At 44.4% G+C, this 18862-nt stretch overlaps 31 non-coding genes across 31 annotated transcripts; all 31 read left to right on the top strand.

The window, feature by feature from the left end:
• The first annotated feature begins 189 nt into the window (after positions 1-189).
• TRNAA-UGC (transfer RNA alanine (anticodon UGC)) lies at positions 190-261 on the top strand. Its single transcript has one exon. It is a non-coding gene; the product is annotated as a tRNA-Ala (tRNA).
• A 274-nt stretch (positions 262-535) lies between these two features.
• On the top strand, positions 536-607 carry TRNAA-UGC (transfer RNA alanine (anticodon UGC)). Its single transcript has one exon. It is a non-coding gene; the product is annotated as a tRNA-Ala (tRNA).
• Positions 608-6966: 6359 nt separating this feature from the next.
• On the top strand, positions 6967-7038 carry TRNAA-UGC (transfer RNA alanine (anticodon UGC)). The gene has a single exon. It is a non-coding gene; the product is annotated as a tRNA-Ala (tRNA).
• Positions 7039-7312: 274 nt separating this feature from the next.
• Positions 7313-7384, top strand: TRNAA-UGC (transfer RNA alanine (anticodon UGC)). The gene has a single exon. It is a non-coding gene; the product is annotated as a tRNA-Ala (tRNA).
• Positions 7385-7658: 274 nt separating this feature from the next.
• Positions 7659-7730, top strand: TRNAA-UGC (transfer RNA alanine (anticodon UGC)). The gene has a single exon. It is a non-coding gene; the product is annotated as a tRNA-Ala (tRNA).
• A 274-nt stretch (positions 7731-8004) lies between these two features.
• TRNAA-UGC (transfer RNA alanine (anticodon UGC)) lies at positions 8005-8076 on the top strand. The gene has a single exon. It is a non-coding gene; the product is annotated as a tRNA-Ala (tRNA).
• Positions 8077-8350: 274 nt separating this feature from the next.
• TRNAA-UGC (transfer RNA alanine (anticodon UGC)) lies at positions 8351-8422 on the top strand. Its single transcript has one exon. It is a non-coding gene; the product is annotated as a tRNA-Ala (tRNA).
• A 619-nt stretch (positions 8423-9041) lies between these two features.
• Positions 9042-9113, top strand: TRNAA-UGC (transfer RNA alanine (anticodon UGC)). Its single transcript has one exon. It is a non-coding gene; the product is annotated as a tRNA-Ala (tRNA).
• A 273-nt stretch (positions 9114-9386) lies between these two features.
• TRNAA-UGC (transfer RNA alanine (anticodon UGC)) lies at positions 9387-9458 on the top strand. The gene has a single exon. It is a non-coding gene; the product is annotated as a tRNA-Ala (tRNA).
• Positions 9459-10077: 619 nt separating this feature from the next.
• On the top strand, positions 10078-10149 carry TRNAE-UUC (transfer RNA glutamic acid (anticodon UUC)). The gene has a single exon. It is a non-coding gene; the product is annotated as a tRNA-Glu (tRNA).
• A 273-nt stretch (positions 10150-10422) lies between these two features.
• Positions 10423-10494, top strand: TRNAA-UGC (transfer RNA alanine (anticodon UGC)). The gene has a single exon. It is a non-coding gene; the product is annotated as a tRNA-Ala (tRNA).
• A 274-nt stretch (positions 10495-10768) lies between these two features.
• TRNAA-UGC (transfer RNA alanine (anticodon UGC)) lies at positions 10769-10840 on the top strand. The gene has a single exon. It is a non-coding gene; the product is annotated as a tRNA-Ala (tRNA).
• Positions 10841-11113: 273 nt separating this feature from the next.
• TRNAA-UGC (transfer RNA alanine (anticodon UGC)) lies at positions 11114-11185 on the top strand. The gene has a single exon. It is a non-coding gene; the product is annotated as a tRNA-Ala (tRNA).
• A 274-nt stretch (positions 11186-11459) lies between these two features.
• Positions 11460-11531, top strand: TRNAA-UGC (transfer RNA alanine (anticodon UGC)). Its single transcript has one exon. It is a non-coding gene; the product is annotated as a tRNA-Ala (tRNA).
• Positions 11532-12480: 949 nt separating this feature from the next.
• TRNAA-UGC (transfer RNA alanine (anticodon UGC)) lies at positions 12481-12552 on the top strand. Its single transcript has one exon. It is a non-coding gene; the product is annotated as a tRNA-Ala (tRNA).
• A 274-nt stretch (positions 12553-12826) lies between these two features.
• TRNAA-UGC (transfer RNA alanine (anticodon UGC)) lies at positions 12827-12898 on the top strand. Its single transcript has one exon. It is a non-coding gene; the product is annotated as a tRNA-Ala (tRNA).
• A 274-nt stretch (positions 12899-13172) lies between these two features.
• Positions 13173-13244, top strand: TRNAA-UGC (transfer RNA alanine (anticodon UGC)). Its single transcript has one exon. It is a non-coding gene; the product is annotated as a tRNA-Ala (tRNA).
• A 274-nt stretch (positions 13245-13518) lies between these two features.
• TRNAA-UGC (transfer RNA alanine (anticodon UGC)) lies at positions 13519-13590 on the top strand. The gene has a single exon. It is a non-coding gene; the product is annotated as a tRNA-Ala (tRNA).
• Positions 13591-13864: 274 nt separating this feature from the next.
• TRNAA-UGC (transfer RNA alanine (anticodon UGC)) lies at positions 13865-13936 on the top strand. The gene has a single exon. It is a non-coding gene; the product is annotated as a tRNA-Ala (tRNA).
• Positions 13937-14210: 274 nt separating this feature from the next.
• TRNAA-UGC (transfer RNA alanine (anticodon UGC)) lies at positions 14211-14282 on the top strand. Its single transcript has one exon. It is a non-coding gene; the product is annotated as a tRNA-Ala (tRNA).
• A 274-nt stretch (positions 14283-14556) lies between these two features.
• On the top strand, positions 14557-14628 carry TRNAA-UGC (transfer RNA alanine (anticodon UGC)). Its single transcript has one exon. It is a non-coding gene; the product is annotated as a tRNA-Ala (tRNA).
• Positions 14629-15247: 619 nt separating this feature from the next.
• TRNAA-UGC (transfer RNA alanine (anticodon UGC)) lies at positions 15248-15319 on the top strand. Its single transcript has one exon. It is a non-coding gene; the product is annotated as a tRNA-Ala (tRNA).
• Positions 15320-15592: 273 nt separating this feature from the next.
• TRNAA-UGC (transfer RNA alanine (anticodon UGC)) lies at positions 15593-15664 on the top strand. The gene has a single exon. It is a non-coding gene; the product is annotated as a tRNA-Ala (tRNA).
• Positions 15665-16283: 619 nt separating this feature from the next.
• On the top strand, positions 16284-16355 carry TRNAE-UUC (transfer RNA glutamic acid (anticodon UUC)). The gene has a single exon. It is a non-coding gene; the product is annotated as a tRNA-Glu (tRNA).
• A 273-nt stretch (positions 16356-16628) lies between these two features.
• On the top strand, positions 16629-16700 carry TRNAA-UGC (transfer RNA alanine (anticodon UGC)). The gene has a single exon. It is a non-coding gene; the product is annotated as a tRNA-Ala (tRNA).
• A 274-nt stretch (positions 16701-16974) lies between these two features.
• On the top strand, positions 16975-17046 carry TRNAA-UGC (transfer RNA alanine (anticodon UGC)). Its single transcript has one exon. It is a non-coding gene; the product is annotated as a tRNA-Ala (tRNA).
• A 273-nt stretch (positions 17047-17319) lies between these two features.
• On the top strand, positions 17320-17391 carry TRNAA-UGC (transfer RNA alanine (anticodon UGC)). Its single transcript has one exon. It is a non-coding gene; the product is annotated as a tRNA-Ala (tRNA).
• A 274-nt stretch (positions 17392-17665) lies between these two features.
• TRNAA-UGC (transfer RNA alanine (anticodon UGC)) lies at positions 17666-17737 on the top strand. Its single transcript has one exon. It is a non-coding gene; the product is annotated as a tRNA-Ala (tRNA).
• Positions 17738-18010: 273 nt separating this feature from the next.
• TRNAA-UGC (transfer RNA alanine (anticodon UGC)) lies at positions 18011-18082 on the top strand. Its single transcript has one exon. It is a non-coding gene; the product is annotated as a tRNA-Ala (tRNA).
• Positions 18083-18356: 274 nt separating this feature from the next.
• Positions 18357-18428, top strand: TRNAA-UGC (transfer RNA alanine (anticodon UGC)). The gene has a single exon. It is a non-coding gene; the product is annotated as a tRNA-Ala (tRNA).
• Positions 18429-18702: 274 nt separating this feature from the next.
• Positions 18703-18774, top strand: TRNAA-UGC (transfer RNA alanine (anticodon UGC)). The gene has a single exon. It is a non-coding gene; the product is annotated as a tRNA-Ala (tRNA).
• Positions 18775-18862: the final 88 nt, after the last annotated feature.

The raw sequence follows: 18862 nt of genomic DNA, 5'->3' as shown, positions 1-18862 counted from the left end.
ATACAATTCATCGAACAGCGCTGCCATTTTGTTTGACTATAGAAATATGCGGCTTTCCTCAATGATGAAAAAACTGCATCAGGCGGCAATGACGAGATGATTTTGTTTATTTGCAATAATGTATTAATTCATTGTTAGAACAAGCTGATGAGCACCAAAAAACTTGTTAATGAGTGTTCCAGATGTAACGGGGGTGTAGCTCAGTGGTAGAGCACTCGCTTTGCATGGGAGAAGTCCCGGGTTGAAACCCCGGCACCTTCAAAGTGCTCTCGACTTTAGCGGTATCTTTTTTTATTGCATGTTGTAATACTACGGCACCACGAGTTACCGGTGCGCATAACAGGAAATACATTTCATCGAACAGCGCTGCCATTTTCTTTGACTATAGAAATATGCGGCTTTCCTTAATGATGAAAAAACTGCATCAGGCGGCAATGACGAGATGATTTTGTTTATTTCAACTAATTGATTGATTTATTGTTAGAACAAGCTGATGAGCACCAAGAAACTCGTTAATGAGTGCTCCAGATGTAACGGGGGTGTAGCTCAGTGGTAGAGTGCTCGCTTTGCATGTGAGAAGTCCCGGGTTCAAGCCCCGGCACCTCCAAATCGCTCTCGACTTTAGCGGTATCTTTTTTTATTGCCTGTTGTAATACTACGGCACCACGAGTTACCGGTGCGCATAACAGGAAATACATTTCATCGAACAGCGCTGCCATTTTCTTTGACTATAGAGATAAGCGGCTTTCCTCAATGATGAAAAAACTGTCCCCGCAGGGGCGCCTGCGCAAGCAGGCGTTTGGTGTGTAGCGACACCACGGACCCGAGCTAACGGGGGAGTTTCTACTCCTTCCCACGCCTAGCCGTGCGTGGCTTTGCCGTGTCCGGGGAAAAGGGGATCCTGGGGGCTGAGCCGACGCTGGGTGATTGGACCTTTAAGGCCCCCCGGCAGAGGCAACACACCCCTTTGGCCCCGGCTTCACGTAGACGGCACCCCTGGGCTGACCCACCCAGGGGAAATCGGCAGTCGCCTTTTCCTATCTCTCTCTTCCTATATCTTAGTCTTTTCTCGTCTTTAAATCTGTCCTGTCTTCTTCTCTCTTCCATTTACTTCCGATTTTTCATGGCGGCAAGGGTTAACCTTGTGTGGCTATCCTGCCTAGGATAAACCATATTCGGTTATAGCAACGGCGTACTGCTGGCGAAGGGCAGGCTTGTTCACATGTTCTGCCGCGTCCCCTTGTTGGGCTCCGTGGTGGGTGGTAGGCGCCGATGCCGAAGAAGCCAATTTTTCATGGGACCTCAAAACCCCCCTGTAACTGATCGTGCTCCGAAAAGAGTACGCACCGATGCATCATCTTTGTTTTTCCCTCAAAACATTGAAACATTTCCAAAATACCATGTCCTTCACTGCGAACAATCATCAACCAAAGCCAGAGCAATATCACCTTTTCTAGTGGCCAAGTGCCTTAAAGACACCATTGGAACCGGCTATAAGGCCTCAAAGATGGCAAGTGGGGACATTCTCCTCGAACTAAAAGACAAGGAACAGTACGACAAACTCTCACACCTCGTAGCCTTTGGCAATATCCCTGTATCAGTTACTGCACATCGTACCATGAACACAGTGAAGGGCGTAGTATCCGATGAAGACCTTAAGACACTGAGTGAAGAGGAACTCCTAGACGGATGGAAAGACCAAGGCATATTACATGTGCAGCGCATAAAAATCAGACGCAACAACACTGAAACCGCAACAAAGCACCTAATACTTACATTCAATTCAAGCATCCTACCTAAAACAATCGAGACCGGCTACGTAAAACTCTCTGTGCGACCGTATGTTCCTAACCCGAGACGTTGTTTTAAATGCCAGCGATTTGGACACGGATCTCAGACCTGCCGAGGTCAGCTGACTTGTGGCAAATGCGGCATAACAGGTCACGAAACTGATAAGTGCCAAAACGATGAGGTACACTGTGCAAACTGCAAAGGCAGCCATGCCGCATATTCCAGAGCGTGCCCAGCCTGGAAGAGAGAAAAAGAAATTATCACCATAAAAGTTAACGAAAATATTACGTTCCGTGAAGCACGACAGAGAGTTTCACCTTCATTCGCACTAAGAGCCTCCTTCGCTGAAGTGGTGCAACGAGGGGCGGCACCACAACGGCCCTTGGTGGCTACCTGGACCATGCCTAGCGTGGCCAGGTCAGAGCCACCTGCCCCTCTGGCGGGAACAGCCAGCGCTGCCCTGCCCGCAGCAAACCAGTCCACACCGGTGGCCTCTGCAAGCCCTGGCAGCAGCCAGGGCAACAAGGAGGCTAAGGAGGTCCCAACAACCTCTTGCCCGGTGGGGTCAAAGACTTCGTCGACTGAGGCGAAGTCTACGCTACACACAGATCGCTCTTTGGAGCGGGTGTCCAGTGCCTCGCAGGAGGCAATGGACACCACCACTAGCCAAACAGCCATGCAGGCCTCTGGGTCTGCAGTTTTCGGGCCACCTGCCAAGGCAGAGGGCCCGAAGTCTCTCACAACCGCACGCGGGCACCGCGAGCGGGCGTCCAGCGTCTCTTCCGAGATGATGGACACAACACAAAGTGTATCGGCGCCTCAGACGCCGAAAGATTGGCGTGGCTCTAAGGAGCCTGCCAAAAAAGAAAAACCACGCATTAGGGGGCCTGAAAAGGCCTCCTAAGCTAAGGTTGTCTACTTCGACGCACAGCATAAAAACTCACTCAAAATGGCTACACAAATAATGCACTGGAATGCTAGGGGTCTTCTCCACAATCTTGATGACATTACAGAACTTTTACATAAACACAATCCCAAGGTGCTGTGCATCCAAGAGACACATCTGAAGCCATCTCAAACAAACTTTCTTAGACAATATGCCGTGTTCCGCAAGGATCGGGATGAGGCAACTGCTTCATCCGGCGGTGTAGCTATAATAGTACAAAAATCCGTGCCTTGCCGACCTCTTATTCTTCAGACGGCACTCGAAGCAGTGTCAGTCCGCGTCATTCTATTTGACAAACTAGTCACTGTGTGTTCACTATACATACCACCAAGCTACAAACTTAACCGCACAGATTTTCATCACCTCATTGACCAGCTGCCGGCACCCTACATTGTTGTTGGTGATTTCAATGCTCACAACACTCTGTGGGGGGATGCCCGGTGCGATGCGAGAGGCCGACTGATAGAGCAATTCCTCCTGTGCTCCGGAGCATGCCTCTTCAATAAAAAACAGCCTACCTATTACAACATTCATCACAACTCATACTCATCGATAGACTTGGCGCTTGGTTCTCCCTCTCTCTTTACCGAGTTAGAATGGAACGTGGTCATGAATTCGTACGGCAGTGACCACTTTCCTGCTATGTTAAACTTGACATTATCGCATGAGGTTCCTCCTCATATGCCCAAATGGAAAATAGCATCCGCTGACTGGGAGAAATTTCAAGAATTGACACTTTTACCTCGTGACTTTATCACAAATTGTGACATTGATTGCGCAGTAGCATTCTTCAGTGCGTTTATTCTGGATGCTGCTGAAAAGTGTATCCCGCAAACAAATGGGCACTCGTGTAAACGACGTGTTCCCTGGTGGAACGATGACTGTAGAGAAGCGCGTAGGAAACAAAATAAAGCCTGGGGCATCCTGCGCCGATATCCAAACGCAGAAAACCTCGTCGAATTTAAAAAAGTGAAATCACTGGGTAGGCGAACACGACGTCAGGCAAGAAGGGAGAGTTGGGTCAAGTTTCTCTCCGGCATTAACTCCTACACCAATGAAAAGAAAGTCTGGAGCAGCCTCAGAAGTCTTAAGGGGCAGCAAGCATATCCTCTGCCTTTAGTGAGTCAAGGGAACACACTGGAGGACCAGGCCAACAGCCTTGGCAAGCACTTTGAGCGCATTTCCAGTTCTGCGCACTACTCAAAATCTTTCTTAAAACATAAAGAAATGACAGAACGGAAAACACTAGAGTTGAAGACCAAAACAAACGAACAGTATAATACTCCATTTAAAATTGCCGAACTTAGGACGGCCCTCAATGCGTGCCACAGCACAGCGCCGGGACCAGACAGAATTATGTATGACATGCTCAAACACCTTCACGATGACACCGAAATCAGTTTACTTGCTCTGTATAACACTATCTGGGCTGCTGGGTACCTGCCGTCTACGTGGAGGGAGGCCATTGTTGTTCCTATTCTAAAGGAAGGCAAGGACCCCTCTTCAGTTACAAGTTACCGTCCAATAGCCCTTACGAGCTGCCTGTGCAAGGTGTTCGAGAAAATGATAAACAAAAGACTTATGCATTTTCTAGAAACCAACAAACTTCTTGACCCCTTTCAATGTGGTTTTAGAGAGGACCGATCTACTACAGACCATCTCATACGCATTGAAGCATACATCCGCGATGCGTTCATCCACAAACAGTACTGTCTCTGTGTGTTTCTTGACATGGAAAAAGCATATGACACCACATGGCGCTACGGCATCCTTAGAGATCTGTCAGACATTGGTATTCATGGCAATATGTTGAATATCATAAAGAGCTACTTATCCGAGCGAACATTCCGTGTTCGTATTGGGAATGTCTTGTCCAGGCCGTTTATTCAAGAAACGGGAGTACCCCAGGGTGGTGTCCTGAGTTGCACCCTCTTTATTATAAAAATGAATTCATTACGACTCTGCATTCCACATAACACATTCTATTCAATGTATGTGGATGATATCCAGGTAGGCTTTAGGTCATGTAATCTTGCAGTGTGTGAGCGGCATGTCCAGCTTTGTCTGAACAAAGTATCCAAGTGGGCTGACCAAAACGGGTTCAGGTTAAGTCCAGAGAAGAGCACCTGTGTGCTCTTTTCTAGAAAGAGAGGCCTCCACCCAAATCCCGAAATTGACTTGCTTGGCCAGCGGTTACCTGTAGAGGCCGAGCATAAATTTCTAGGCCTAATTTTGGATTCTAAACTCACATTTACATCACACATCAAGTATATTAAAAACAAATGTATAAAAACAATGAACATTCTGAAAGTACTCTCACGCACATCATGGGGGAGTGACCGAAATTGTTTGATCAATCTCTACAAAAGCCTCGTTCGAACGCGCCTGGATTATGGGGCAATAATATATCAGTCTGCCACCCCAAGTGCTCTGAAAATGCTTGACCCAGTCCACCATTTGGGCATCCGTCTGTCTACGGGAGCTTTTCGCACTAGTCCCGTGGAGAGTTTGTATGTCGAATCCAATGAGTGGTCATTGCACCTGCAAAGAACATACATGTCTTTTATATACTATTTAAAAACGAACGCAGACAAAGAACACCCTTCACACACGACTATCAATGACTTGTCAAGTTGTACGCTTTTCGAGAACCGTCCTTCGTTTCAACAGCCTTACTCACTTCGTGTGAGGAGCCTCGCTGAACAAACGGGTGTGCCACTTATTGAACACAGTCTGATGGCTCCCGTTCCATGTCTGCCGCCGTGGCAGTGGCAGCCCATAGACTGTGATACATCATTTGTTGAAGTTACGAAGCATGCGCCTATAGCACATATACACACTCACTTTCTCGAATTGCAGCACAAATACAACTGTCCTGAATTCTTTACGGATGCTTCCAAGTCTGATAGTGGCGTGTCCTATGCTGCCGTTGGTCCATCCTTTTCAGATTCTGGCATTCTCCACCCTAATTCAAGCATATTCACAGCGGAGGCCTATGCTATACTTGTGGCCGCTAAACACATAAAGGAACTAAAGCTACAACGTGCGATAATATTCACCGACTCTCTGAGTGTCATAAAAGCTTTGAAGACCCTCAAAAAACATAAAAATCCTGTCTTTTTGATGCTTTACTCTCTTCTGTGCACCATATACTCGCTCAAAAAACAAGTTGTATTGTGCTGGGTGCCAGGGCACCGCGAAATCCGGGGAAATGTGTTAGCGGACCAACTGGCTGCCTCAGCTAAGGACAACGCTAACACTAATGCATCTATGGCTGTCTCTGCGTTAGAACTCAAACAATTCGTAAAACAGAAGCTCAGGGCGCACTGGCAGCTTTCATGGGATAAGCAAACGCGAAATAAATTACATGTTATCAAACCGAGCCTTGGAACTTGGCCGTCAATATCAAGGTCACGCCACACTCAAGTAATACTCACAAGACTACAAATAGGACACACCCATAGCACTCATTCACACCTTTTGTCTGGTGGTGATCCTCCCGTGTGTGACAGATGTGGTGACCCACTCAGCGTTCTTCATATTTTAATTGAATGCAAGGAATTGGATGCTCTTAGACAAAAACACTTTCTACTTCTTCACCGACATCAAATGCCACTGCATCCGTCAATGTTTATAGGTAAAGAGCCTGTTTTTAAGCACAAATCATTGCTCGCATTTTTAAAAGATATAAATAATTTTCATGTCATATTTCCAGGAAATCCGTAGCACGACCTCCAAGTGGAGGTTGCTGCTGCGGTAACTACATTAAAAAGCACCTGCCTGGCGTCCCTTGGACACAAGGGTCGTTGACAAGGCAGTTGTGCTATTATCCTTTTATGATTTTATTACTATGACCGTCTATCATTCATCCTCACTTCAAGTGTCACGTCATGCTCATGATTTTAGTATCTATGTTTTTTTTTTTTTTACCTGCCTTGGAGCGCGGAATTTTAGGCCACTATACAGCCACGTAACATTATCATTGCTCACATCCCTAAATACCATTGTTATACACTGACAATTATTACACTTTTATAATTTTTATGGCGCTCTTTGGCCAAACATGGCCCTTGCGCCAATAAAACCAATATAATAATAATAATAATGAAAAAACTGTATCAGGCACCAATGACGAGATGATTCTGTTTATTTCAACTATTGAATTATTTTATTGTTAGAACAAGCTGATGAGCACCAAGAAACTCGTTAATGGGTGCTCCAGATGTAACGGGGGTGTAGCTCAGTGGTAGAGCGCTCGCTTTGCATGTGAGAAGTCCCGGGTTCAATCCCCGGCACCTCCAAAGCGCTCTCGACTTTAGCGGTATCTTTTTTGATTGCCTGTTGTAATACTACGGCACCACGAGTTACCGGTGCGCGTATCATGAAATACAATTCATCAAACAGCGCTGCCATTTTTTTTGACTATACAAATATGCGGCTTTCCTCAATGATGAAAAAACTGTATCAGGCAGCAATTAGGAGATGATTTTGTTTATTTCTTCTATTGAATAATTTTATTGTTAGAACAAGCTGATGAGCTCCAAGAAACTCGTTAATGAGTGCTCCAGATGTAACGGGGGTGTAGCTCAGTGGTAGAGCGCTCGCTTTGCATGTGAGAAGTCCCGGGTTGAAACCCCGGCACCTTCAAAGCGCTCTCGACTTTAGCGGCATCTTTTTTTATTGCCTGTTGTAATACTACGGCACCACGAGTTACCGGTGCGCATATCATGAAATACATTTCATCGAACAGCGCTGCCATTTTCTTTGACTATAGAGATAAGCGGCTTTCCTCAATGATGAAAAAACTGTATCAGGCACCAATGACGAGATGATTCTGTTTATTTCAACTATTGAATTATTTTATTGTTAGAACAAGCTGATGAGCACCAAGAAACTCGTTAATGGGTGCTCCAGATGTAACGGGGGTGTAGCTCAGTGGTAGAGCGCTCGCTTTGCATGTGAGAAGTCCCGGGTTGAATCCCCGGCACCTCCAAAGCGCTCTCGACTTTAGCAGTATCTTTTTTGATTGCCTGTTGTAATACTACGGCACCACGAGTTACCGGTGCGCGTATCATGAAATACAATTCATCAAACAGCGCTGCCATTTTTTTTGACTATACAAATATGCGGCTTTCCTCAATGATGAAAAAACTGTATCAGGCAGCAATTAGGAGATGATTTTGTTTATTTCTACTATTGAATAATTTTATTGTTAGAACAAGCTGATGAGCTCCAAGAAACTCGTTAATGAGTGCTCCATATGTAACGGGGGTGTAGCTCAGTGGTAGAGCGCTCGCTTTGCATGTGAGAAGTCCCGGGTTTAATCCCCCGCACCTCCAAAGCGCTCTCGACTTTAGCGGTATCTTTTTTGATTGCCTGTTGTAATACTACGGCACCACGAGTTACCGGTGCGCATATCATGAAATACATTTCATCGAACAGCGCTGCCATTTTCTTTGACTATAGAAATATGCGGCTTTCCTCAATGATGAAAAAACTGTATCAGGCAGCAATGACGAGATGATTTTGTTTATTTCAACTAATTGATTAATTCATTGTTAGAACAAGTTGATGTGCACCAAGAAACTTGTTAATGAGTGCTCCAGATGTAACGGGGGTGTAGCTCAGTGGTAGAGCGCTCGCTTTGCATGTGAGAAGTCCCGGGTTCAAACCCCCGCACCTCCAAATCGCTCTCGACTTTAGCGGTATCTTTTTATATTGCCTGTTGTAATACTACGGCACCACGAGTTACCGGTGCGCATATCATGAAATACATTTCATCGAACAGCGCTGCCATTTTCTTTGACTATAGAAATATGCGGCTTTCCTCAATGATGAAAAAACTGTATCAGGCGGCAATGACGAGATGATTTTGTTTATTTGAACTAATTGATTAATTCATTGTTCGAACAAGCTGATGTGCACCAAGAAACGTGTTAATGAGTGCTCCAGATGTAACGGGGGTGTAGCTCAGTGGTAGAGCACTCGCTTTGCATCTGAGAAGTTCAGGGTTCAGTCCCCGGCACATCCAAAGCGCTCTCGACTTTAGCGGTATCTTTTTTGATTGCCTGTTGTAATACTACGGCACCACGAGTTACCGGTGCGCATATCATGAAATACAATTAATCAAACAGCGCTGCCATTTTCTTTGACTATAGAAATATGCGGCTTTCCTCAATGATGAAAAAACTGTATCAGGCGGCAATGACGAGATGATTTTGTTTATTTGAACTAATTGATTAATTCATTGTTCGAACAAGCTGATGAGCACCAAAAACTCGTTAATGAGTGCTCCAGATGTAACGGGGGTGTAGCTCAGTGGTAGAGTGCTCGCTTTGCATGTGAGAAGTCCCGGGTTTAATCCCCCGCACCTCCAAAGCGCTCTCGACTTTAGCGGTATCTTTTTATATTGCCTGTTGTAATACTACGGCACCACGAGTTACCGGTGCGCATATCATGAAATACAATTCATCAAACAGCGCTGCCATTTTCTTTGACTATAGAAATATGCGGCTTTCCTCAATGATGAAAAAACTGTATCAGGCGGCAATGACGAGATGATTTTGTTTATTTGAACTAATTGATTAATTCATTGTTAGAACAAGCTGATGAGCACCAAAAACTCGTTAATGAGTGCTCCAGATGTAACGGGGGTGTAGCTCAGTGGTAGAGTGCTCGCTTTGCATGTGAGAAGTCCCGGGTTTAATCCCCCGCACCTCCAAAGCGCTTTCGACTTTAGCGGTATCTTTTTATATTGCCTGTTGTAATACTACGGCACCACGAGTTACCGGTGCGCATATCATGAAATACATTTCATCGAACAGCGCTGCCATTTTCTTTGACTATAGAAATATGCGGCTTTCCTCAATGATGAAAAAACTGTATCAGGCGGCAATGATGAGATGATTTTGTTTATTTGAACTAATTGATTAATTCATTGTTCGAACAAGCTGATGTGCCCCAAGAAACTTGTTAATGAGTGCTCCAGATGTAACGGGGGTGTAGCTCAGTGGTAGAGCGCTCGCTTTGCATCTGAGAAGTTCAGGGTTCAGTCCCCGGCACATCCAAAGCGCTCTCGACTTTAGCGGTATCTTTTTTGATTGCCTGTTGTAATACTACGGCACCACGAGTTACCGGTGCGCATATCATGAAATACAATTCATCAAACAGCGCTGCCATTTTCTTTGACTATAGAAATATGCGGCTTTCCTCAATGATGAAAAAACTGTATCAGGCGGCAATGACGAGATGATTTTGTTTATTTGAACTAATTGATTAATTCATTGTTCGAACAAGCTGAAGAGCACCAAAAACTCGTTAATGAGTGCTCCAGATGTAACGGGGGTGTAGCTCAGTGGTAGAGTGCTCGCTTTTCATGTGAGAAGTCCCGGGTTTAATCCCCCGCACCTCCAAAGCGCTCTCGACTTTAGCGGTATCTTTTTATATTGCCTGTTGTGATACTACGGCACCACGAGTTACCGGTGCGCATATCATGAAATACAATTCATCAAACAGCGCTGCCATTTTCTTTGACTATAGAGATAAGCGGCTTTCCTCAATGATGAAAAAACTGTATCAGGCGGCAATGACGAGATGATTTTGTTTATTTGAACTAATTGATTAATTCATTGTTCGAACAAGCTGATGAGCACCAAAAACTCGTTAATGAGTGCTCCAGATGTAACGGGGGTGTAGCTCAGTGGTAGAGTGCTCGCTTTGCATGTGAGAAGTCCCGGGTTCAATCCCCGGCACCTCCAAAGCGCTCTCGACTTTAGCGGTATCTTTTTTGATTGCCTGTTGTAATACTACGGCACCACGAGTTACCGGTGCGCATATCATGAAATACAATTCGTCAAACAGCGCTGCCATTTTCTTTGACTATAGAAATATGCGGCTTTCCTCAATGATGAAAAAACTGTATCAGGCGGCAATGACGAGATGATTTTGTTTATTTGAACTAATTGATTAATTCATTGTTCGAACAAGCTGATGAGCACCAAGAAACTCGTTAATGAGTGCTCCAGATGTAACGGGGGTGTAGCTCAGTGGTAGAGTGCTCGCTTTGCATGTGAGAAGTCCCGGGTTCAATCCCCGGCACCTCCAAATCGCTCTCGACTTTAGCGGATCTTTTTATATTGCCTGTTGTAATACTACGGCACCACGAGTTACCGGTGCGCATATCATGAAATACATTTCATCGAACAGCGCTGCCATTTTCTTTGACTATAGAAATATGCGGCTTTCCTTAATGATGAAAAAACTGCATCAGGCGGCAATGACGAGATGATTTTGTTTATTTGAACTAATTGATTAATTCATTGTTAGAACAAGCTGATGAGCACCAAGAAACTCGTTAATGAGTGCTCCAGATGTAACGGGGGTGTAGCTCAGTGGTAGAGCGCTCGCTTTGCATGTGAGAAGTCCCGGGTTCAATCCCCCGCACCTCCAAAGCGCTCTCGACTTTAGCGGTATTTTTTTTGATTGCCTGTTGTAATACTACGGCACCACGAGTTACCGGTGCGCATATCATGAAATACAATTCATCAAACAGCGCTGCCATTTTCTTTGACTAAAAAAATATGCGGCTTACCTCAATGATGAAAAAACTGTATCAGGGGGCAATGACGGGATGATTTTGTTTATTTCAACTAATTGATTAATTTATTGTTAAAACAAGCTGATGAGCACCAAGAAACTTGTTAATGAGTGCTCCAGATGTAACGGGGGTGTAGCTCAGTGGTGGAGCGCTCGCTTTGCTTGTGAGAAGTCCCGGGTTCAAGCCCCGGCACCTCCAAATCGCTCTCGACTTTAGCAGTATCTTTTTTTATTGCCTGTTGTAATACTACGGCACCACGAGTTACCGGTGCGCATATCATGAAATACATTTTATCGAACAGCGCTGCCATTTTCTTTGACTAAAAAAATATGCGGCTTACCTCAATGATGAAAAAACTGTATCAGGGGGCAATGACGAGATGATTTTGTTTATTTCAACTAATTGATTATTTATTGTTTGAACAAGTTGATGAGCACCAAGAAACTCGTTAATGAGTGCTCTAAAGGTAACGGAAGTGTAGCTCAGTGGTGGAGCACTCGCTTTGCATGTGAGAAGTCCCGGGTTTCAGTCCCCGGCACCTCCAAAGCGCTCTCGACTTTAGCGGTATCTTTTTTGATTGCCTGTTGTAATACTACGGCACCACGAGTTATCGGTGCGCATATCATGAAATACATTTCATCGAACAGCGCTGCCTATTTCTTTGGCTATCTCAATGATGAAAAAACTGTATCAGGCGGCAATGACGAGATGGTTTTGTTTATTTCAACTAATTGATTAATTTATTGTTAGAACAAGCTGATGAGCACCAAGAAACTCGTTAATGAGTGCTCTAAAGGTAACGGAAGTGTAGCTCAGCTGTGGAGCGCTCGCTTTGCATGTGAGAAGTCCCGGGTTCAAGCCCCGGCACCTCCGAATCGCTCTCGACTTTAGCGGTATCTTTTTTTATTGCCTGTTGTAATACTACGGCACCACGAGTTACTGGTGCGCATATCATAAAATACAATTCATCGAACAGCGCTGCCATTTTGTTTGACAATAGAAATATGCGGCTTTCCTCAATGATGAAAAAACTGCATCAGGCGGCAATGACGAGATGATTTTGTTTATTTGCAATAATGTATTAATTCATTGTTAGAACAAGCTGATGAGCACCAAAAAACTTGTTAATGAGTGTTCCAGATGTAACGGGGGTGTAGCTCAGTGGTAGAGCACTCGCTTTGCATGGGAGAAGTCCCGGGTTGAAACCCCGGCACCTTCAAAGTGCTCTCGACTTTAGCGGTATCTTTTTTTATTGCATGTTGTAATACTACGGCACCACGAGTTACCGGTGCGCATAACAGGAAATACATTTCATCGAACAGCGCTGCCATTTTCTTTGACTATAGAAATATGCGGCTTTCCTTAATGATGAAAAAACTGCATCAGGCGGCAATGACGAGATGATTTTGTTTATTTCAACTAATTGATTGATTTATTGTTAGAACAAGCTGATGAGCACCAAGAAACTCGTTAATGAGTGCTCCAGATGTAACGGGGGTGTAGCTCAGTGGTAGAGTGCTCGCTTTGCATGTGAGAAGTCCCGGGTTCAAGCCCCGGCACCTCCAAATCGCTCTCGACTTTAGCGGTATCTTTTTTTATTGCCTGTTGTAATACTACGGCACCACGAGTTACCGGTGCGCATAACAGGAAATACATTTCATCGAACAGCGCTGCCATTTTCTTTGACTATAGAGATAAGCGGCTTTCCTCAATGATGAAAAAACTGTATCAGGCACCAATGACGAGATGATTCTGTTTATTTCAACTATTGAATTATTTTATTGTTAGAACAAGCTGATGAGCACCAAGAAACTCGTTAATGGGTGCTCCAGATGTAACGGGGGTGTAGCTCAGTGGTAGAGCGCTCGCTTTGCATGTGAGAAGTCCCGGGTTCAATCCCCGGCACCTCCAAAGCGCTCTCGACTTTAGCGGTATCTTTTTTGATTGCCTGTTGTAATACTACGGCACCACGAGTTACCGGTGCGCGTATCATGAAATACAATTCATCAAACAGCGCTGCCATTTTTTTTGACTATACAAATATGCGGCTTTCCTCAATGATGAAAAAACTGTATCAGGCAGCAATTAGGAGATGATTTTGTTTATTTCTTCTATTGAATAATTTTATTGTTAGAACAAGCTGATGAGCTCCAAGAAACTCGTTAATGAGTGCTCCAGATGTAACGGGGGTGTAGCTCAGTGGTAGAGCGCTCGCTTTGCATGTGAGAAGTCCCGGGTTGAAACCCCGGCACCTTCAAAGCGCTCTCGACTTTAGCGGCATCTTTTTTTATTGCCTGTTGTAATACTACGGCACCACGAGTTACCGGTGCGCATATCATGAAATACATTTCATCGAACAGCGCTGCCATTTTCTTTGACTATAGAGATAAGCGGCTTTCCTCAATGATGAAAAAACTGTATCAGGCACCAATGACGAGATGATTCTGTTTATTTCAACTATTGAATTATTTTATTGTTAGAACAAGCTGATGAGCACCAAGAAACTCGTTAATGGGTGCTCCAGATGTAACGGGGGTGTAGCTCAGTGGTAGAGCGCTCGCTTTGCATGTGAGAAGTCCCGGGTTGAATCCCCGGCACCTCCAAAGCGCTCTCGACTTTAGCAGTATCTTTTTTGATTGCCTGTTGTAATACTACGGCACCACGAGTTACCGGTGCGCGTATCATGAAATACAATTCATCAAACAGCGCTGCCATTTTTTTTGACTATACAAATATGCGGCTTTCCTCAATGATGAAAAAACTGTATCAGGCAGCAATTAGGAGATGATTTTGTTTATTTCTACTATTGAATAATTTTATTGTTAGAACAAGCTGATGAGCTCCAAGAAACTCGTTAATGAGTGCTCCATATGTAACGGGGGTGTAGCTCAGTGGTAGAGCGCTCGCTTTGCATGTGAGAAGTCCCGGGTTTAATCCCCCGCACCTCCAAAGCGCTCTCGACTTTAGCGGTATCTTTTTTGATTGCCTGTTGTAATACTACGGCACCACGAGTTACCGGTGCGCATATCATGAAATACATTTCATCGAACAGCGCTGCCATTTTCTTTGACTATAGAAATATGCGGCTTTCCTCAATGATGAAAAAACTGTATCAGGCAGCAATGACGAGATGATTTTGTTTATTTCAACTAATTGATTAATTCATTGTTAGAACAAGTTGATGTGCACCAAGAAACTTGTTAATGAGTGCTCCAGATGTAACGGGGGTGTAGCTCAGTGGTAGAGCGCTCGCTTTGCATGTGAGAAGTCCCGGGTTCAAACCCCCGCACCTCCAAATCGCTCTCGACTTTAGCGGTATCTTTTTATATTGCCTGTTGTAATACTACGGCACCACGAGTTACCGGTGCGCATATCATGAAATACATTTCATCGAACAGCGCTGCCATTTTCTTTGACTATAGAAATATGCGGCTTTCCTCAATGATGAAAAAACTGTATCAGGCGGCAATGACGAGATGATTTTGTTTATTTGAACTAATTGATTAATTCATTGTTCGAACAAGCTGATGTGCACCAAGAAACTTGTTAATGAGTGCTCCAGATGTAACGGGGGTGTAGCTCAGTGGTAGAGCACTCGCTTTGCATCTGAGAAGTTCAGGGTTCAGTCCCCGGCACATCCAAAGCGCTCTCGACTTTAGCGGTATCTTTTTTGATTGCCTGTTGTAATACTACGGCACCACGAGTTACCGGTGCGCATATCATGAAATACAATTCATCAAACAGCGCTGCCATTTTCTTTGACTATAGAAATATGCGGCTTTCCTCAATGATGAAAAAACTGTATCAGGCGGCAATGACGAGATGATTTTGTTTATTTGAACTAATTGATTAATTCATTGTTCGAACAAGCTGATGAGCACCAAAAACTCGTTAATGAGTGCTCCAGATGTAACGGGGGTGTAGCTCAGTGGTAGAGTGCTCGCTTTGCATGTGAGAAGTCCCGGGTTTAATCCCCCGCACCTCCAAAGCGCTCTCGACTTTAGCGGTATCTTTTTATATTGCCTGTTGTAATACTACGGCACCACGAGTTACCGGTGCGCATATCATGAAATACAATTCATCAAACAGCGCTGCCATTTTCTTTGACTATAGAAATATGCGGCTTTCCTCAATGATGAAAAAACTGTATCAGGCGGCAATGACGAGATGATTTTGTTTATTTGAACTAATTGATTAATTCATTGTTAGAACAAGCTGATGAGCACCAAAAACTCGTTAATGAGTGCTCCAGATGTAACGGGGGTGTAGCTCAGTGGTAGAGTGCTCGCTTTGCATGTGAGAAGTCCCGGGTTTAATCCCCCGCACCTCCAAAGCGCTTTCGACTTTAGCGGTATCTTTTTATATTGCCTGTTGTAATACTACGGCACCACGAGTTACCGGTGCGCATATCATGAAATACATTTCATCGAACAGCGCTGCCATTTTCTTTGACTATAGAAATATGCGGCTTTCCTCAATGATGAAAAAACTGTATCAGGCGGCAATGATGAGATGATTTTGTTTATTTGAACTAATTGATTAATTCATTGTTCGAACAAGCTGATGTGCCCCAAGAAACTTGTTAATGAGTGCTCCAGATGTAACGGGGGTGTAGCTCAGTGGTAGAGCGCTCGCTTTGCATCTGAGAAGTTCAGGGTTCAGTCCCCGGCACATCCAAAGCGCTCTCGACTTTAGCGGTATCTTTTTTGATTGCCTGTTGTAATACTACGGCACCACGAGTTACCGGTGCGCATATCATGAAATACAATTCATCAAACAGCGCTGCCATTTTCTTTGACTATAGAAATATGCGGCTTTCCTCAATGATGAAAAAACTGTATCAGGCGGCAATGACGAGATGATTTTGTTTATTTGAACTAATTGATTAATTCATTGTTCGAACAAGCTGAAGAGCACCAAAAACTCGTTAATGAGTGCTCCAGATGTAACGGGGGTGTAGCTCAGTGGTAGAGTGCTCGCTTTTCATGTGAGAAGTCCCGGGTTTAATCCCCCGCACCTCCAAAGCGCTCTCGACTTTAGCGGTATCTTTTTATATTGCCTGTTGTGATACTACGGCACCACGAGTTACCGGTGCGCATATCATGAAATACAATTCATCAAACAGCGCTGCCATTTTCTTTGACTATAGAGATAAGCGGCTTTCCTCAATGATGAAAAAACTGTATCAGGCGGCAATGACGAGATGATTTTGTTTATTTGAACTAATTGATTAATTCATTGTTCGAACAAGCTGATGAGCACCAAAAACTCGTTAATGAGTGCTCCAGATGTAACGGGGGTGTAGCTCAGTGGTAGAGTGCTCGCTTTGCATGTGAGAAGTCCCGGGTTCAATCCCCGGCACCTCCAAAGCGCTCTCGACTTTAGCGGTATCTTTTTTGATTGCCTGTTGTAATACTACGGCACCACGAGTTACCGGTGCGCATATCATGAAATACAATTCATCAAACAGCGCTGCCATTTTCTTTGACTATAGAAATATGCGGCTTTCCTCAATGATGAAAAAACTGTATCAGGCGGCAATGACGAGATGATTTTGTTTATTTGAACTAATTGATTAATTCATTGTTCGAACAAGCTGATGAGCACCAAGAAACTCGTTAATGAGTGCTCCAGATGTAACGGGGGTGTAGCTCAGTGGTAGAGTGCTCGCTTTGCATGTGAGAAGTCCCGGGTTCAATCCCCGGCACCTCCAAATCGCTCTCGACTTTAGCGGATCTTTTTATATTGCCTGTTGTAATACTACGGCACCACGAGTTACCGGTGCGCATATCATGAAATACATTTCATCGAACAGCGCTGCCATTTTCTTTGACTATAGAAATATGCGGCTTTCCTCAATGATGAAAAAACTGTATCAGGCGGCAATGACGAGATGATTTTGTTTACTTGAACTAATTGATTAATTCATTGTTCGAACAAGCTGATGAGCACCAAGAAACTCGTTAATGAGTGCTCGAGATGTAACGGGGGTGTAGCTCAGTGGTAGAGTGCTCGCTTTGCATGTGAGAAGTCCCGGGTTCAATCCCCGGCACCTCCAAAGCGCTCTCGACTTTAGCGGTATCTTTTTTGATTGCCTGTTGTAATACTACGGCACCACGAGTTACCGGTGCGCATATCATGAAATACATTTCATCGAACAGCGCTGCCATTTTCTTTGACTATAGAGATAAGCGGCTTTCCTCAATGATGAAAAAACTGTATCAGGCACCAATGACGAGATGATTCTGTTTATTTCAACTATTGAATTATTTTATTGTTAGAACAAGCTGATGAGCACCAAGAAACTCGTTAATGGGTGCTCCAGATGTAACGGGGGTGTAGCTCAGTGGTAGAGCGCTCGCTTTGCATGTGAGAAGTCCCGGGTTTAATCCCCCGCACCTCCAAATCGCTCTCGACTTTAGCGGATCTTTTTATATTGCCTGTTGTAATACTACGGCACCACGAGTTACCGGTGCGCATAACATTAAATACATTTTGTTGAACAGCGCTGCCATTTTCTTTGACTATAGAAATATGCGGCTTTCCTTAATGATGAAAAAACTGCATCAGGCGGCAATGACGAGATGATTTTGTTTATTTGAACTAATTGATTAATTCATTGTTAAAACAAGCTGATGAGCACCAAGAAACTTGTTAATGAGTGCTCTAGATGTAACGGGGGTGTAGCTCAGTGGTAGAGCGCTCGCTTTGCTTGTGAGAAGTCCCGGGTTCAAGCCGCGGCACCTCCAAATCGCTCTCGACTTTAGCGGTATCTTTTTTGATTGCCTGTTGTAATACTACGGCACCACGAGTTACCGGTGCGCATAACATGAAATACATTTCATCAAACAGCGCTGCCACTTTCTTTGACTATAGAGATAAGCGGCTTTTCTCAATGATGAAAAAACTGCATCAGGCGGCAATGACGAGATGATTTTGTTTATTTCAACTAATTGATTGATTTATTGTTAGAACAAGCTGATGAGCATCAAGAAACTCGTTAATGAGTGCTCCAGATGTAACGGGGGTGTAGCTCAGTGGTAGAGTGCTCGCTTTGCATGTGAGAAGTCCCGGGTTCAAGCCCCGGCTCCTCCAAATCGCTCTCGACTTTAGCGGTATCTTTTTTTATTGCCTGTTGTAATACTACGGCACCACGAGTTACCGGTGCGCATATCATGAAATACATTTCATCGAACAGCGCTGCCATTTTCTTTGACTATAGAAATATGCGGCTTTCCTTAATGATGAAAAAACTGCATCAGGCGGCAATGACGAGATGATTTTGTTTATTTGAACTAATTGATTAATTCATTGTTCGAACAAGCTGATGAGCACCAAGAAACTCGTTAATGAGTGCTCCAGATGTAACGGGGGTGTAGCTCAGTGGTAGAGCGCTCGCTTTGCATGTGAGAAGTCCCGGGTTCAAGCCCCGGCACCTCCAAAACGCTCTCGACTTTAGCGGTATCTTTTTTGATCCTGTTGTAATACTACGGCACCACGAGTTACCGGTGCGCATATCATGAAATACA

This window comes from Rhipicephalus microplus, chromosome 3, assembly GCF_043290135.1.
Source record: "Rhipicephalus microplus isolate Deutch F79 chromosome 3, USDA_Rmic, whole genome shotgun sequence".
Classification (NCBI taxonomy): domain Eukaryota; kingdom Metazoa; phylum Arthropoda; class Arachnida; order Ixodida; family Ixodidae; genus Rhipicephalus; species Rhipicephalus microplus.
This window is presented reverse-complemented; position numbering and strand designations above follow the sequence as displayed.